Source organism: Schistocerca piceifrons, chromosome X (genome assembly GCF_021461385.2).
Source record: "Schistocerca piceifrons isolate TAMUIC-IGC-003096 chromosome X, iqSchPice1.1, whole genome shotgun sequence".
Classification (NCBI taxonomy): Eukaryota; Metazoa; Arthropoda; class Insecta; order Orthoptera; family Acrididae; genus Schistocerca; species Schistocerca piceifrons.
In genome coordinates this window covers 271,694,844-271,714,136 of record NC_060149.1, presented here as the reverse complement: position 1 = coordinate 271,714,136, position 19,293 = coordinate 271,694,844, and the positions used below count along the sequence as shown (strand labels likewise).

General features: G+C 44.2%; 1 pseudogene; it reads right to left on the bottom strand.

The window, feature by feature from the left end:
- Positions 1-3,914: 3,914 nt before the first annotated feature.
- Positions 3,915-4,031, bottom strand: LOC124723962 (annotated as a pseudogene).
- Between the last annotated feature and the right edge of the window lie 15,262 nt (positions 4,032-19,293).

Below are 19,293 nucleotides of genomic sequence, written 5' to 3'. Positions count from 1 at the left end.
TTCCCAACGTAGTAACTGCATCATTGGTTTGCGGGCGTCGGATAATATCGTACAGATTCCACAACATTATCCGACGCGATGCCCGTGAACCAACGAAAAATGTTTGAAAGTGTCAGCAGAACGCTTATAGGCCGACAGTGATGTGCAAGTCTCAGATCCTTACCCGGTTTGGAAATTGCAACTACCTCCACGAGTTTCCACACGGAGAGGAATCTGCCGGTCCGTAGAATGCTGTTACATATCGCAGTCAGAATCCTGACTGCTTCTGGCGGCATTTGTTTATGATAATCTTTTCTAGTTGGTCAACACCGCCTTCCTTACGTTGATTAAGGTGGGAGAGCTGGTTTTATACTTCATCCTCCATGATTTCATCAATGAAGTCATCCTCATCCCGATTGCCCATAAATACAGGTAATCTCTCCTCCACTAGTCTAACGTGCTTGTCAACTACGGCGTCCATAGGCGTGAAATTCTTCGCGAACGCATCCACCAAGGAATTTGCCTTGGTATCCGGCTCGCAGACAATTTCACGCCCGACTTGCAGCGGTGGAATGCCGTGTTTCGTCAGTAGAAACTGTTCTCTCACGAACCACGCACTGTTTTCGTCCAGTCTGAGGCCGGCAATTTCTTTCCCCGAGTCCCGATTTCTGTGTTGATCGACAACGACTTTTATTTCGCGCGAAGGCGATTTAGACGTCGTTTCGTCGCAGGTTTTCGTGTCAGCTGCCATTCTCTAAATAATCGGTTTTTCTTCGTAATGATTTTGAGAATGTTTGGTGGAAATTCTCTGGAGAAATCTCTCGGTTTATGCGGATGCCCCGGAATGGCTGCGTCAACAGCTTGCAATGTGAGGTGTGTGAACACTGTCAGCTTGTCATCCACTCCGGCTTCATCGGGATTTGGGATAACAGCAAGGGTGTCTGCTACACGCCCTTGAAAGTGATCCCAGTCCACATTCCATAGTTGTTGGCGGTCGTTCGCTTTGGTATGTCCGTCCAGGTCTAGATCAAAAATTACTGGAACGTGATCAGACGAGAGTGCACATCTGGTCGATGCATGCGTCTGATGTCCCGCCCCCTTTAAGATGGCTGTGTCTAAGACATCGGGGCGACCACGGGGAGGGTAGATAGTCGGGTCGTAGGGCCCAACTGCTACCTCGTAGTGCGCTTCTGTTGCTCACATTTGGTGACGACCACTAAAGTCGAATTCCACTCAGAGGGCTTTGTATTAAAGCCATCACCAGTAAAGATTCGACTGCGTGTAGAGAGAAGCTTGTTGATTTCTCTTGGTATTAAGTTCCCTCTTAGTGGGAATAATCCCAGTCTTTTTACAGTGATGGGTCCGCATCTCGTGCCATGTAGTGATCAATTCCGATACTTCTGACCAGAGCGTGTATATGAGGGCGAAGACAAAAAATGAAAGCGAAAAATTAAAATTGCAAGTAAACGGATCTTTCATTAGATTCAAACTATATTGTATGTTGTTGATCGTCCTTATTTCTACTTATCTCGTTTTCCATGAGAAGGCACACTTCTTCTATACTGCCACTCAAATGAAAGATACGTTAAGGTTTACGAGATGTTAAATACGGAGCACAAAGGACCCATCCCGGCATTCGCATTAAGCAATTTAGGAAAACCGCGGAAAACCTTAAGTTATATGAATGGAGACGAATTTGGGTACCTGTCCTCCCTAAAGTGAGTCCAGTATTTACTTACTACAGCGTAACATCTTTCGGTTTCTGACACTCGGCATTCATACTCATCACAGTTTCCGGTTTCTCATGCCTTGCCTCGGTGATACTCATTTTTAGTGTTTTACTTTATGCGCACGTATACCCTACAAGATACGTTTTTTTCCAGAGCGTAGGTCTATCTCAATGTAACTCAAATTACTTTCTACATACACACCCTTTTGTTTTCGTTAATTTCAGTACAACTGCAATTTTTAACATCATCCTACATAATTTTACAAGTTAAACAGAACTGTTTGCTTAGTTAATAAACATGTGATTTATTTATATCTCAAGCTGAAAAGTAGCAGTAAATAAATTCTAATGTGGATATGACACACTTGGCCCTAAACGCACCTTCATTATCCGTTCCGCGTAAAGTAGATTCCTTAGCGAACAAATTCTTTCGTTTGTAGTATATCATTGTTTTGTTATGTTGGTTCACGTGCATGAAAGCTGTGTGTTGACGTGCTAATTTACATTACATGTGCTGACAGAAAAATAATACATTTTGTTTTTCTTTTAGGACCGTTTCGGACAACAAGCACCTGCTTAGAGAGCAGAAAGCTAACATCCCGTTTGATGGAAACAGGCCTCTACGCCCAACGCAGGCGTGGCCACAGTGCTCAGGTTGGTGGACTCAATATCTCAATTATTGTTGTAGGGGATTTTTATGTCCGTGTACTTGCGTTTGCGTGTGTGTGTGTGGTGTGTGTGTGTGTGTGTGTGTGTGTGTGTGTGTGTGTGTGTGTGTGTGTGTGTGTGTATGCGTGTGTGTGTGTTTCTAAAACTCGTTACTGTCTTTAAAGGTGAGACCGTGAGACAAGGAGAGGTAGCTAGTTTCTCAGCTCTAAGTGATGGCAAAGGCCTCCAACAGGTCTGCCTTCAGCAAGCGCCTAGCGTCCTCGCGCCGGGCGTCCGGTATCCTTAGACACCGACCACGTTTGCATCTGTGCAGATCCCTCACACGCTCCGATAGAGTAGTCATATATTGTGAACTTAGCTGTGACCTATAAGTGACAGCCAGATGAAAACGAGACAAACGGAAAAAGTAAATAAACTGTTTATTATTTCAAAAGTAATCACCATAACTGTTGATATACTTATCCCACTGTGAGACAAAACGGTTAATCCCTTCATGCAAAAATGTTTGCCGTTGCCTTCGGAACCTTGATTGTACCCTGCAACACTTCGTCCGATGCAAATCGGCGGCCACGAATATCTCTATTGAGGGCTCCAAAAATACGGAAATCACAAGGGGAGACATTGAGACTATGTGGAGGATGTGTAAGGGCTTCCCACTGAAACTTCTGCAGCGTAGAGGAAACAACATTGGCGACATGTGGACAGGCATCATCCTACAACAGACTAATGCCGCAGTCAACATTTCTGGGCGTTTGGACTCCATGACGCGCTTCATATTTGCTAAGTATCACTTACTCATCGTCCACACAATCCTGATCTCTCCTCATGAAATTTTCATATCTTTGGAGCCCTGAAGAAAGACATTCGTGACCGTCGATTTGCTTTGGTTACCCTTGGATACAATCGTGGTTCCGCAGACAGTCGCAAAAATTTTTCCATCAAAGCACTGATCGTCTTCTCCCACATTGGTATAAATGTATTAACAGTTATGACAATTAATTTTGAAACAATAAACAGTTTGTATAACTGCTTATGCTTCCGCGGCCAGTCAGGTGAGATAAAAGTTTTCTAAGACGGGAAACGCCCAATCGCAACCCCTCAGATTTAAGGGTAAGTTGGTCCATTGGATAGCCCGTCAAAAACTGAATACAGATATAGCACGAAAAACAGGGAGAAGGTGTAGTAAACTGTGGAAAAGAGAAGAAAAATGGAAACAGTGAACGGCACAAAATTTAATATGTGAAATATCGAGCACCGTGAATGACCATCGTGTCGTGGTTGTGTGGTCATGGTGCTGGACAACGACAGAGGAAGAAACCTAAACTAAACTCCTCCCGAACAGGCCATGAAGGCCCAACGGTACTGACCGGCCCCCGTATCATCCTCAGCTCATAGGTGTCACTGAATGCGGATATGGAGAGGCATGTGGTCAGCACCCCGCTCTCCCGGCCCATGTCAGTTTACGAGACCGGAGCCGCTCTACTTCTCAGTCAAGTAGCTCCTCAGTTTGCCTCAGAAGGGCTGAGTGCACCCCACTTGCCAACAGAGCTCGGCAGACCGGATGGTCACCCATCCAAGTGTAGCCCAGCCCGACAGCGCTTAACTTCGGTGATCTGACGGGAACCGGTGTTACCACTGCGGCAAGGCCGTTGGCAACGACTCAGTTCCAATTTTCTATTTCTTTTTTTTAGAAAAATCACAAACTTGCCGTTAGGTCATCGACGTTTCCGCTCGCTGTATTCAAATTTGTGTATGTGTCATGGCGTAATGTCAGTTTGCAACGTGTAACGAAGGGACTTCCAGGCGTACGTACTTCCTATTTGTTCTACACATATACCGCATGTTATTCCTCTTGCGTTCCGTTTTGGAAGTTTTGACTCTTGAATTCCGTCGCTGTAACATAAATCACACTGGTTTATTTGTTATGTTCATTTCTGTCCCAAGGTGTATGTGGCATCTCGCCTGTTCTCACTGTTCATCACGGAATATCAGTTGCAACTAAATGTGATGAATAGTGATAGCAGTCGAGATGCTGTATAGACCCCTCACAGAAATCATTACACCTCCTTCCTGTTTTCGTGCTTAATCTGTGTGTAAGTTTTGATGGACTATCCAGTGGGCCAGCTTACAACTAAATCTGAGGGGTAGTGCGATGGCGTGTTTCCCCTGTAAATATGATATTGTAAAAAACTATACTGGACAAACCGAAGTTTCTCACACTGTTACAGTGGCCATCTTCTGGGACTACTGCTGTGTTTTAGTTGTGAAGGGTCACTTATATATTTGTTATTACTGCTCACTGAGCATGACATAACGCCACAGTTAAAAAAAAAAAAAGCCTTGTTACGATTGGTTCTTGAGGGGGAGGGAGAGGGAACTTTATGGTAATACTACGGTGGACGGAGTGGGGATCTGCTGTTGTCTTGCTTCTTGCATTGTGTGGCATGATTGGTGGTTATCAGCAAATGAGACATGGGGTCATGTGTTCCTTCGGCAGTAACTTACCGGTAGCGCTCGTTTCTCGTGTTATTGGACCCTTTAGGATGGGGCCAGTCTGAGTCCATTCTCTCTGTTCATGTTGTTAGGGTGTTTTAGTATTTCAGTGGCTTCTCTGATCTTGCGTTTTATCACACTCGTCTGCTTTCCAAGTATCCAGGTATCGTTATACTTTATTTTCTTGCGGTTGTCTTGTTAGTATTCCACAACTGCATATTTGCTGTGTTCCCGTTTGCACTTTGCAATTGCCCTTCCGGTCTCACCGATGTACACTTCTCCACACTGAGATTCCACCTTGTACACATCTGCAGTGTGTAAAGCATCTACCTTTTCCTTGGAGCAGCCTAGCTCATCATGGATCTTCAGGCTACTGAGGAAGACAGGCTGGACACCAATCCGACGAAAATGTTTACGAGTCCAGTCTGTGACATTTTTCATTTCTGGTAAGCACTCTTCTGGGTGCAGTTTGTCAATTTGTTGCCTCTCTCGCTTTCTGTTCTTTGCAATGGCTGTTTGGGTCGACTTATGGTTGTCACCATTAGTCATCAACGTGGCACGCAGCCTTTTGAGCTGACGTGTTATATTTTGAGCATCGCTAGGCGCTGCGCACGGATAGCCAAAGAACGGATAACTGAGTTCTTATGTGCTGGGTGGTGGTTGGATTGGCCGCGCAAAGAAATGGCTTTCAGCACTATGGGACTTAACATCTGTGGTCATAAGTCCCCTAGAACTTAGAACTACTTAAACCTAACTAACCTAAGGACATCACACACATCCGTGCCCGAGGCAGGATTCGAACCTGCGATCGTAGCGGTCGCGCGGTTCCAGACTGTAGCACCTAGAACCGCTCGGCCACCCCGGCCAGCTTATCCGTGCAAAACCTGTCCATATGTGTAGGTTTCCACCCAGTGTCCTAGTGTGCCCTCCGTTGTCCTATATACTTGCACGTCTAGGAATGGAATTGCGCCATTCTTCTCTTCCTCGAGTGCTAACTGCACCTTCCCGTGCATTTCATTCAAATATTGGTGAAACCTGTGTAGCTCCGTTTCACCATGAGGCCGTAAAGCGAACGTATCGTCCACATACACTGAGGAGGCCGCTGTGGCGAGCAGTTCTAGGCGCTTCAGTCCGGAACCGCGCTGCTGCTACGGTCGCAGGTTCGAATCCTGCCTCGGGCATGGATGTGTGTGATGTTCTTAGGTTAGTTAGGTTTAAGGAGTTCTAAGTCTAGGGGACTGATGACTTCTGATGTTAAGTACCACAGTGCTTAGAGCCATTTGAACCATTTTGAACTGATGAGCCAAAACACTATGACCATAATATCTTGTTTGTCCATCTTTCGAATGAAATACATGACTGATTCTGCTGTGCGGCCATTAACATTGAGTGTAGCTATCATGAGTAGTGGGTGGCTGTACATCCTCGTTCTATAGCCCAGTTACTCAACACAATAATGTTCATGTCAGAACCTTATACTAGCAGTCTGACACATAAACGAATAATTTAATAAAACATGAACGAGGCTGAACCTGTTGGTTGAAACTCCGAATAATAATAATATTACTCAGATTGATTTTAACTTTGATACAAATCCCTTTATTTTTCAGAAATTCGCAATGTAACTCATTGAATAACTTCATGAATTATCGGCAGAGCACAATTATAGAATTACTTTGTGTAGACATAGCACTTATACCCAGCAGCGTGCGCTAAATTATAAAGTACGACAGTGCAGTAAACTGTCGAAAGCGTGATCTGTCTCTCAACGAGCTAAAGTCGCTCACGCGAGATCTTGTCACAAGCGAATCTGCCTCGAAAGACTGAAATCGGATTCGTGAGCTCTGCAAATTATCACACATGAAAGTAACATTCGTGGAATACAAACCGCCCATAGCTTTACTGACTCCAGATGAAACCAGGGTGAAATTCCTCACAAAAAAAAATCTCCAGTCGCAAGACGACAGACCAAAAAAGGCCTCGACCTGTACGCTCATTTAAAGATTCTGTCACTTAACCAATCTTCGATTTAGTGCAAGTACTTTCATCCTGACCACCATTTATAATTTTTACAAAAAATTCATATAAATACTTGTGATAAGACATGTAGAAAATAACTGCGGTCAGTTTGCGACCTTATTATAAACAATAATGCTAATAATGTCAATTATTTAACTATTAAAGCTTCAGGCATAGATTTATGTTCAATGATCTCACGCTATTGCCGCCGCCCAAAGCTGCCGTTGGTTTCTTTCTAGCATGTTTGTAAGGAATTTTACGTATTTTCTTTAAAATAATATTAGTTACGATATTCCAAGTCACAGGTCCCTCCATATTAGCTCATCCTGCGACCATGCTGTCGGAACACTCCTGTTTCTGCACGTGTAAACCACGACGGGCGCTGCGCCTCGCAGCTTGCTAGCCCGCTTTTCCTGCGCTCAGCTCGCTGTCCGTCTGACAGCTGGCCGCCCCAAAAAATATTCACGCCGGCCCACAGCCGACCTGTCAGATTCAGAACTCCCCGCAGCAATCGAACCAGCTGCTTGCAACGTTGAAGGCTGATCCTGAGTTACGAAACGTAAATAAATGACGTGCAGTCTAGAGGTAAATGTGAGCAAATATACTCGGAGGAAATGACGGTGATGCAACTGCAAATGATAACAAACTGTCTACCAAAACAGATTCATATTTCACTTTAATTTGGAGAAGGGTCGCTTCAGTAAGTACTATTACGGTGCAGTGGAACGATAATAGGAAAAAGGCAATGGCTGCTGACTGGTTAGCGAAAAGAGCTACTCTGTATATAAACATAATCGGAAACGCATAAAAACGGTTCGTATGCCTCATGTGTTGCGGGAATCTTGGCAGCCACGCTGTTTCCAGCGTACTCAACGCAAACTGTCCGCACCTGAAGCGTGAACAATATTGCAAAAATGTGTCTTCTTCTAGGGAGAAACGAATAACAAGGAAATTAAGATCGTTATCTCCATTATTATCGCCGGCCGAAGTGGCCGTGCGGTTCTAGGCGCTACAGTCTGGAACCGCGAGACCGCTACGGTCGCAGGTTCGAATCCTACCTCGGGCATGGATGTGTGTAATGTCCTTAGGTTAGTTAGGTTTAACTAGTTCTAAGTTCTAGGGAACTAATGACCTCAGAAGTTGAGTCCCATAGTGCTCAGAGCCATTTGAACCATTTTTTCCATTATTATAATATTACAAAACAGTCATCGATGTCAACGACATAGACGAAAGTGTAGTAGTTCTGGTAATAAGTTGAAGGCGTGGCTGGTGGGCAGCACACAGCTTACGATAACTGACAGTAACTGCGTTAAATTTCTACGTACCTTGGTTTTCGCTAACAAATGCTATGTCTAACTCCCGGAAGCCGACTTCGCAACGTGCACTTACAACCAAATAAATATACTGTGCAATACAACACTGGATTATTAATAACATACGTAAGAATAATCCTAGATAATTCGATTTGTTCGTTTTCTTCTCTAATGATTCCAATAAGGAACGCCTGCTAACCAATAGGCATCGAGAAACACTATATAGGGCTGTGTGTAGAGGATTATACGCTGTCCAGTCACATTAATGTGACCACTGCTTATGTTCGACGTCAACGTACAAAAACAACTCACAGGTGGCAGCACTGGCAGTTGAGGGTACAATAAAGCGTATCGGGGGACCTGGAAAACAACGCAGTCTTTGTCGTAATGCGGCAACGGAGTGATTTATTTGACGACCAAAAGGGCATGATCATTGGCTTTCGGGCCAAGAGTGGAAGCATTTCCGAAACAGCTAAGCTTGTAAACTGCATACGTGCTGCTGTACACGGTAAAATGGCGCTATCCAAAACCGAGGCTGAGCAACTGTGGCGCACCACGGGCCATGTATGACAGGGGTGAACGACGGCTGCGGAGATGTGTACGGACGAATAGACGTGCAGCTGTCGAACAACTGACCGCCCAGATGAACCAAGGGTCTACCAACAGTGCCTCCTCAACGTTCAGCAAATGTTGCTGCGTACGGGCCTTCGCAGCAGTCGCCTGGTTCATACACATATGCTGGATGCTGTTCGTTGGCGACGAAGGCTGAATTTCACTGCAGTATGGCTAGAGGTGTCATTCTCAGACGAATAACGTTTTATACTCCATTGTACATATGCAACTGTTGTCGGAACGGTCCAGATCCGAGAGCATTGCCTGAGTGATCTCGCCGTTCTTGAAGGCAGATTGGATCAAAACAACTGTGCATATATCCTCGGGTGCCATGTCCACCGCTACATGCAGTTTGTTTTCCATCATCGTGATGGCACCTACCACGAGGACAATACGACGTGTCACACATCTCACAGCGTACGTCCATGGTTCGAAGAGCATCAGGATGGGTTTACCGTACTCACCTGGCCACCAAACTCTCCAAATTTAAACCTAATCGGGAATCTGTCTGTTAGCGACAGCCGGCCGCGGTGGTCGAGCGGTTCTAGGCCCTTCAGTCCGGAACCGCGTGACTGCTACGGTCGCAGGTTCGAATCCTGCCTCGGGCATGGATGTGTGTGATGTCCTTAGGTTAGTTAAGTTTAAGTAGTTCTAAGTTGAAGGGGACTGATGACCTCAGATGTTAAGTCCCATAGTACTCAGAGCCATTTTGTTAGCGACACGGATTGTCAACCGACAAACCTAACGCAGCTGGCCACGGCACTGAAATCGGCATGGCGGCGCATCCCTGTCTGTGCCTTCCTCAACCTCACTGTCTCCCTTCCTGCACGTCTCGCAGTAGTCCACGATGGAAAATATGATTATTCAGGCTTCTAACAAGTGGTCACATTAATGTGACGATCCTGTAGAAGCGATACCTGAAATGCAGATTGGTCTGCACAGTGTATTCTGTAATATCTAAATGGTTCAAATGGCTCTGAGCACTATGGGACTTAACAGCTGTCGTCATCAGTCCCCTACAACTTAGAACTACTTAAACCTAACTAACCTAAGGACATCACACACATCCATGCCCGAGGCAGGATTCGAACCTGCGACCGTAGCAGTCGCGCTGTAATATCTAACAAACTGAGAATGACTAATTTAAAGGCAAGGGCTCGACGTCTTCATGGCTGCAAAATACTTGCCGTGAAGACCCAGTGCGTCCCACACTTACCTTATTTGCTTAAATTTTCGTTTACAATTAGTCAAATGTTGTCTCTGCTAAAGGCAGTTTAAGTTCTCCTATGTTTAAATATGCTTTCGCGAACAAGGTTTAAGTCAGCACATGTAAGGATTTCGAACAACGAACAGATGACTGAAAAATAATTCCGTAAGAGAGCCAACTTATTTGAGAACTGAACTTAAGCTGTTGTAGTGTTCGGAAAGTGGATATGAAAGCTCATAATAATACACAAAATTGTCCTTCAAGCGGCCACGTGTCCTTACAAAACCATGCAATTACGAAAGACAGAAAATTACCCCAGATTAATGTTACTGCCAGTAACATTATATAATGGGCGGGAGGATTATGAGATAAGCGACTTGTACGCTCGGATGACCGAATGGAAATTATATATCTGTCTCCATGTATTCTAACAAAGATGTGAGTTGAAACGAAGAACTAGCGTTGCTCATATGAAAATACGACAGTTAAGTACCTCCGGTAAATAAACCTGAAATATCGCATATCGTATAATTATACAAAGGTTACGCAAACAAGCAACAACCTCACCAGAAATCATGGAGGATGTAGTTTCAGTGGGCCAATTTCAATATCACAAGACAAGCGTCATAATTTACTAGACTACACGTTCACGGCAGCAGGCGGATGACGGAAGTTTCTGTATACACCAAGCCACACCGGCCTAGCTAACCGAGTTATCCACATAAAGCAATACAACTGACTACCTAGACTCAGGGTTCAAGTTACTTGCAAGAGACATGCCTAGCAGCTTCTAACCAAAGATAAAGCTAATTTAGCAGAGGGGAATATTGACTATAGGTTCTTTGATACACACATGTGAGCATCGACTTACGTAAGAATTCCTAACACGAAATTGGTTAATAGCAGACGGCTTTCAACACACACAAATAACTGTAACCACTCACTTCCACTTGTCTTTCTACTCTCCGTCATCATGCACCAATAAAATCGCATGTACGATCATTTAAATAAGTCTACTAATGACGGAGGAAGGAAGAAGAAAGATCAGGCTTTAACGTCCCATCGACATCGAGATCATTAGAGATGAAAATGGAGGAGCATTCCTTCAAAATACACAGTGAAAATATAAATAAAAGTGACAGATTCGAGTTATTTATGTATTGCGACTGGTTATTGTCAATCTTTTTAGCGAAGCATTTTGAAAAAAAAGTAGGTTAGTACGCCTGAGGCAATAACACTGAAAATCGCTCAATTAGAAAAGAAACGGAGGCACGTCACACGCTGTAAATGACGCCGTTCGACTCAAGAAAACATTTCAGTGCCAGATATGAGACACCAAAATATCTCTCGCTGGGATACCGACAGACGTGAAGGTATCAGGATGCAGCAAGAACAGTCGACAAGAGGCAGTAGCAATAACGAGGCTTCGCAATAGAAAACGAAACTTGAGAACCGATTATTACCAGCAGTTTGCCACAATAGTTTGGAAACCACTGACAAGACTAGCAGGAAATAGCGAAACAGTAAATCTTAGCATTTGTTGATAAATATTAACCCTTTGTTTTTTGGAAATATGGTGTACGACGGGTTCGGAAAATCAGAGCAACGAGATGAGGCAGGTTGCGTCATACAGTCACTTTCTGTTGCCTCTATAGCTGCCACGGTATAGATAGAATATAGAATAAAGACTTGAGGAGGGATAAGCCTGCGAGGCTCTGTCGGTGGAGGGGTGCCTGATGTGAGCGTTAGCTGTAACACTTGAGGAGTGAACTCGCTTCAGCGAGATCGTAAAACGCTAGCCATGGCGAAAATACGACGCCGTTAAAGTGGCCAGCGACCTCGCCTAACTGGGACTAACGCCGTTCTAGCGCGGTCCTGGCCACTCTCAGCTTTCTATTCCCTCGTAATGGCCCTCATCACAATTACCAACACCATCGGGCTTTGCCTTAGAAATAGACAAGCCTGAGTTTGCTTTGGCCCCAGGCTTAGCATTCCACAGAACACTCCCACCAAAGTAACTTACGCAACACGAGCAGTATTTCACGCTGTTCACTGCATCGCGCTCAACTCACTTTACTGCCTACTGTGGCTGTCGAACTGCAATGCCTTGCAAAAGAAGGTGAAGCTCCCGGAAAACATGGTCGGATGTCAATGTAACTCCGTTCACGTTCGCACCATCGGTGAGTATGTACAGGGTGACAATTATTGAACTATATGAAAAAAACCTAAATTAGTTAGAAACTGCAGCGTGCACATACTTTATTCAACATGTAAATGTCACTACAGATATTCACATTTAGGTTATGACATGTTCGATATGCCTGCCATCATTGACGATGATGTGGCGCAGACGAATAGCGAAATTCTGCATGACCCGCTTGAACATCGACGCCGTCGATGGCCTCCAGAATGGCTGTTTTCAGCTCAGCAATGGTTTGGGGTTATTGCTGTACACCTTGTTTTTAACATAGCTTCATAACAAGAAGCCAGAGAACATGGCGTCCAATCGAAGCGATTGCCAGTGGCGTCTGGGTACCCCAGAGCCAGAATGCGGTCCCGAAAGTGCTCCTCCAGGACATCAAACACCTTCCTGCTTCGATGGGGTCGGGCTGCGTCTTGCATGAACTACATCTTGTCGAATCATGTCAATCTGTATAATGGGGATGAAATCGTCTTCCAAAATCTTCACGTACCGTTCGGTAGTCACCGCACCATCAAGGAATATCGCACCGATTATTCCGTGACTGGACATTGCGCACCACACAGTCACCCGTTGAGAATGAAGGGACCTCTCGATCGCGAAATGCGGATTCTCAGTCCCCCAGATGGGCCAACTTTGCTTATTGACGAACTCATCCAAATGAAAGTAGGCTTCGTCGCTAAACCAAACCATGAGTGCGCGTACTAATTCCCCTCATGCCCCGCCCGCCAACCGTGCAGCTTTAACGTCCTAACGCAAACTGTTCAGACGTTATGATGATTTTATTTCATATAGTTCAATAACTCTCACTCTGTAAATGATTGGAGTTGCCATTCGCTGTGACAGGTACGACGACCACCAGAATAGCTTAGTGCAGTTCGTATGTAGCGTTGTCATCAGGCTTAATAGGGTATATAACGGGAGTGAACAAAAAAATCAAATGTGTGTAACTGTTAAGGTCATCAGTCCCTAAGCTTACACACTACTTAACCTAAATTATCCTAAGGACAAACACACACACCCATGCCCGAGGGAGGACTCGAACCTCCGCCGGGATCAGCCGCACAGTCCATGACTGCAGCGCCTGAGACCGCTCGGCCAGGGAGTGAACAGCATCGGATGTTAAATGGACACTCATCTGAGACAGCGTCATAAGCACCTGATAAAGTTTGATAGCGCCTCATTGCGAGAGTCCATTTGGCCGGCTAGTCGAATCGTGCAGTATCTAGATTTTTGGGGCATTCAGGTGTGACAGTGGCCAGATATTGGACTGCATGTGAACGTGAAGGCAGTCACACTCATCGTCAAGGTTCTGGTCAACCACGTCTAGCCACCACAAGAGAAGATCGCCGTATTGTGCACCGTGCACATCATTCATTATTCCTTCACATCTGCGCCAGTCATACGAGAACAAGTAATGTGTGTCATCCTGCGTCATACATCCGATACTACTTTGTACAAGTAGTGGAAAAGGAACTTACCCTCCACGCGCAGGCTGACAGTAACATAACAACAAAAGCGGTTCCGTTGGTTTTAGTACCGCGACCGGGAAGCGCTGACTACTGACGAATTGCGTCACATTGCGTTCAGCGATGAATCGTTACTCTGCAATACCCCCGGATGACCATCGTCGGCGAGTATGGCGACGACCTAGATATGGGACCAATTCTTCCAATGTTTTGGAGAGGCACACCGGTTTTACTCGTGGTGCCGTTGTGTGGTGAGCCATCGAGTATGACTTCAGATAACAGCTGCTAGTGTTCTCACAGCACAACCGTACGTCCCGGACATCCTGCGTCCTCATTTGTTACATTTTATGCGACAGTATTGTGGTCCAGAATGAGATTTTCACTCTGCAGCGGAGTGGGTGCTGATATGAAACTTCCTGGCTGATTAAAACTGTGTGCCGGACCGAGACTCGAACTCGGGACCTTTGCCTTCGCGGGCAAGTGCTCTAACCGTCTGAGCTACCCAAGCACGACTCACGACCCGTCCCCACAGCTTTAATTCCGCCAGTACCTCGTCTCCTACATTCCAAACTTCACAGAAGCTCTCCTGCATACCTGCAGCTGTGAGGACGGGTCGTGAGTCGTGCTTGGGTAGCTCAGACGGTTAGAGCAGTTGCCCGCCAAGGCAAAGGTCCCGAGTTCGAGTCTCGGTCCGGCGCACAGTTCTAACTGCCAGGAAGTTTCAGTATTGTGGTATTTTTTTTTTTAACAGGTAATATTCGTTTACACGTGGCATGTGTCTCTATGAACTGTCTGCGTGATGTTGAGGTACTCCCGTAGCCAGAAAGATCGCCAGATCTGTCCCCGATAGAACATGTATCGGATCAGCTCGGGCTTCAACTCCAAGCCAGTGCCTGTATACAGGATATCGAGACTATTTACAACAAGTGTGAGCCATGTTGCCTCAGGAGAGGATACGACGGCTTTGTGACATCTTTCCCAACCGAATTGGTGCATGCATCCACGCGAGAAGGGGTGCAACATGATGCTGATAAGTAGGCTCATACTGCCAACCTCTTCGTCAATTTAAATCTATATTGTAATCACTGAAATAACATCACATACCCTCTCAAACTGTGAAGTTTCGTGTCGTTGTCCCCTCCTTTTGAAGGTTCTTCATTTCTTTGCCGAACAGCGTAGTTATAAGACACTCTAAGACACACTAATTCCCTCATTCAATGATTGGAATTTTCCTCAATGCCAACATAATTCCACACTTTTTGTTTGTATGTTGCCCAGTTCTTGATGTTAACGTTATACTGGGCGATCCACCTAAAACTCGCAGCACCTGTACTTCGTGGACTCTTCGAGATATTGAAAGGAGGTTTTCGGGAAATAATAGCAAACAGAGGGACACGTAACCGTGTTATATGCTCAATCGACTTAACTCTTGAATCAACTGAGGAACTGAAGTACATTTGTGTTTTTTTAAATGGAACTATATACTTTTTGCGGCATTAAAAAGCTCTTGAAAAGACGATTACAGTGACATAGGTGTTGTTAATGCTGATGTTGAAACTTTGGCAAAGGCATCCAAGAAGTGAGCAAAAACTGGAATGTGAGGCCGTCCGAATTGGCTGTTGTGGTGTAAACAGTGCCTAGTTGAGCTCTGTTCACGTAATTACGAATACGTACATATATCTGAAATCGTTTTCCTAAGCTCCTATTGTGATATTAGAAATTAGCATTATTATGAGTTACAACAACCGTAGCTGACATTCTACCTTATTCCAAGAGGAATTGTGTTTAATCTTAGCAGCATAGGCCGACTTCCTTGCTCCAAACAACGACGGAACCTGGCATTACAGGCTAAATTGGCTGTGTTTACATCGCCATAGGCGATATCGGTCCCTAGCGTGTCAGTTTCAGCTCATTTCACCGATACTTTTTCGAAAACTTTCAACGTCAAATTTGTATCTACCATTGTGCATATTATTGTATGGTCATAACCTCGTTTCGGTATCTCGATCGTTTCACGAAATGTAGGGTGTCCGCGAAGTCTCGCTATCGTTACAAAAAATCATAATTAGGAAACTATTAGAGACTTTTAGCAAGTCTCATAAGTTTTTCTCTGTTATGTCAGAATTACAGTGTGTGCCCCACTCGCCACTCGTAGAACAGCAACACGATATTCGAGCTCTGCCCAATTACAGTCAGCATTGCAGCATCAACTATTCTATGCACGATCGGTAGTAATGTCGCTGGAGTTGTGTACACGCGATCTTTGACGTAACCCCGCAAAGAGAAGTCTAATGACGCGACACCTGGCGTGTGAAGAAGCTATGCGACGGGACCATCGCGGCCCATCCACCTCTTAAGAAATGTGTAATACGGCACACCCCCTCACGTTTAAACTCCAATTTGGGGGTACATAATCACGCTGGAATATGATGGACGACTCCAAATCTTTGATCTGCGGTAGCAAGAAATATGTTCGAGCACGTTCGGGTAAACACCTTCCGATATGGTTTTCTCTGCGAAGAAAAATGGTCCTGTTACCCTATCGTGCCTTAGGCCACACCAAACATTAATCTTCGTGCTATCACGGGTGTGATCACGTGTGTTTTGCTGGTTTTCGGAGCCCCCAAATCCTAATGTTGCTCCGATTCACATGGCCAGAAAGGTGGAACGTTGCTTCACCTGGCAACATTCACTTTTTCAGGCAGTCATTGTCAGTATCTATGGAGGCTAAATGGAACCGAACCTGTCAAAAAACCGTGTAATACTGATTTTTAAATAATTTTCTTGAAAGAAAAACATCTGACTGCACTATATGTTTTCCTTTTCCTGAGAGCTGGGCAGGTGGGGGACGTGGGTGGGGGGGTTTCACGGCGTATGATGGCCGCGCCTGGCAGAGGACGATCGTTTGCCTGAACGCTTGAATCATTTGTACTTTGCAGTCTGTGATTCTATGGACCGTTACATCGTTTTCTTCAATTCGCGTGCTGCACGACGAACTGAATTCTAGGGGCTGCGTTGAAATACATCTTGCACTCTGTCGACTCGTGCTTTTGACGAGAGGGGACATCCACTTGAGGAAGTTCTTTGACACTGTCTGTCCCTTTAAAGTTTTTAACAAGCTCGTTAGGCTTGTTTTTCTCGGTGGTGCCCCCTCATTCTGACGTCAACAATTCCGTAGTACCGTTGTCACAGATTAGGATCCTGCGTACATGTTGGCACATTGCGCCTTCTGCTGGTCTGTCACTATTTAGACGCACTCCAAGTCCAAAGTTGTAACAGAGGACAAAGGGAAGAAACCTTCGAGGGATACTAAACGTTTTTACAATAAACAACGATTCTCTGTCTCTAATAGTTTCCAAGTTATGATTTTTAGAAACGACAGCGGGATCTTGCGGACGTCCTGTAATGGGGCTCATCAAAACGTATGTGAATGAAAGTGTGGGTTTTGACGGAAGAATAAAAGAGTAACGCAATGGTTTCGCATGTGACTCAAGCAGTCAAAGAACAAAATTGTAATTAGTAATACTAATGCACGTGTAAATACCAAATAGCAAATATAAATATAGCAAAGTTTTCATTACTAGTGACTCCTCCTTATTTAGAGATTCAGCCGACGTTTTTAGTTGAACTTTTATTTATTTATTAGCCGCTCAGAACCTTGATCTTTTATGTAACTAAAGTAAATTTATAATACGTACACTACATTTAAATACCTCTACATAATCGTACGCATGACGAACCCGAATTTCACCAACAAAATTTCAGAGTTTTTCAAGGATATTACAGAGTAATTGCGTCTGATTTCGTAACCCATTTATCTTTGTGTATTACACTTAAAATATCGCCGGCATGTGTGGCCGTGCGGTTCTAGGCGCTTCAGTCTGGAACCGCGTGACCGCTACGGTCGCAGGTTCGAATCCTGCCTCGGGCATGGATGTGTGTGTGATGTCCTTAGGTTAGTTAGGTTTAAGTAGTTCTAAGTTCTAGGGGACTGATGACCACCGATGTTAAGTCCCATAGTGCTCAGAGCCATTTGAACCATTTTTTGAACTTAAAATATCTACAGAACAGTGCAAATGTCTCTGGTATGCACTATGTTTCTTGTATGGAAACGAACTTGTACCATTCACTCACGGTATTTGCTTGACAATTATAATTCCCATTTTACTCTTCGCCCTCGAACTTACGTAGAGTGCTGTTCGGTCATGCCTTGGGTTTGTTTTTTCGGCAGTGTTACAGCTTTGTGTCACTATTATTGTACCTATGCCTGGAAACACAGGAAACCCACGCTCATGATTAATTCAAGCGTAAACCAGCAGCCAGAACAAAGTAAATCCTCCTGTAGCGAAAAATAAAATCTCTTGTTAATATACCATCTTGCAGACTTTTATGAATTAACTGTGGAAAAAGGAAGTAGTTAGACTTAATTATTAATAAAGACAATAAATTGCCTGTGCGAGTCCCCTATCACTGTGAATGAAATAATTTAGACCGCTTAACATAAGACTATTTGTAACGACGGTTCGGTTACTGCAATCATCAGTTATGTCATTAAGATTGAGGAACATAAAGAACGAGAGGCATTTGTTATACATTACACCAAGCTATAAAAGATGAAAAATTAGGGAGTAAAAAAGTTTTAAAAGTTCATATACCAAAACTTAGAGCCTCCAAAACAAGGCTCGGTGTCGATATCAATAAAACCCGTACCTAATCGGAGAGTCAACTGTCAACTTGGCTCAAAACTTTTTTACAAATATTTAAGTTCTAGCCGACAAGTCGCGCTAGTGTGTGTGATGTTGGCTTTTATTTTTTTCGTTCATACTTATAAAATGGCAGTGAGTCTTTAAATTGCAAACATTCATAGTCAAATTATATTAAATATAATAAATTTACATGAGTATAGTTGTACATTCATAAAATTAGCTGTTCAGATGGCGGCAATTAGTCCACTTGCTGTGAATATTTTGTGAATGTGGGCCATGTTGAATGCTGACTCTCCAGTGAGACATAGGTTCTATTGATACTGACACTGAACGTAGTTTCACAAGCTCTAAGTTTTGGTGAGCGAATTTCTTCAAATTTTTGGAGCTTTTTAAATTTTCATCTTTTGTAGCTTCATGTAATACATAACAAAAGCCTCTCCTCCTTCGTATTTTTTTACTCCCAATTACAAATATGTTGATGGCAGTGGCCTGAACGTAGTTATAAGTGAAGCAATATATCAAGCGATCTAAACGGTTTTAGTCACAAGAAGCTAGATTTAAGCCACGATATTTAGGACACTAGAGACAGAGCTACAGCTTAGTTGAACAAAGGTAGTCAGAGGAAATTGGCGATCGGATTTTTGAAGGAGCCATTCCGGCATTTGTTTGAAGTGATGTAAGAAAACCACAACTACAAACTGTCGCCACGCGTGGGACAAACATCAGCTCTCAATTTGTTTCAGAAAGTTATCGAAATCATGCAACGTTATACCGTCTGGAAATAGCACAACGAACACAAGTGATATGAATCGTAACCTAAAATTTTCTGTGCATTTGTGTGTGTGTGTGTGTGTGTGTGTGTGTGTGTGTGTTTTCATACGCTGTTTCTGGAGGCTG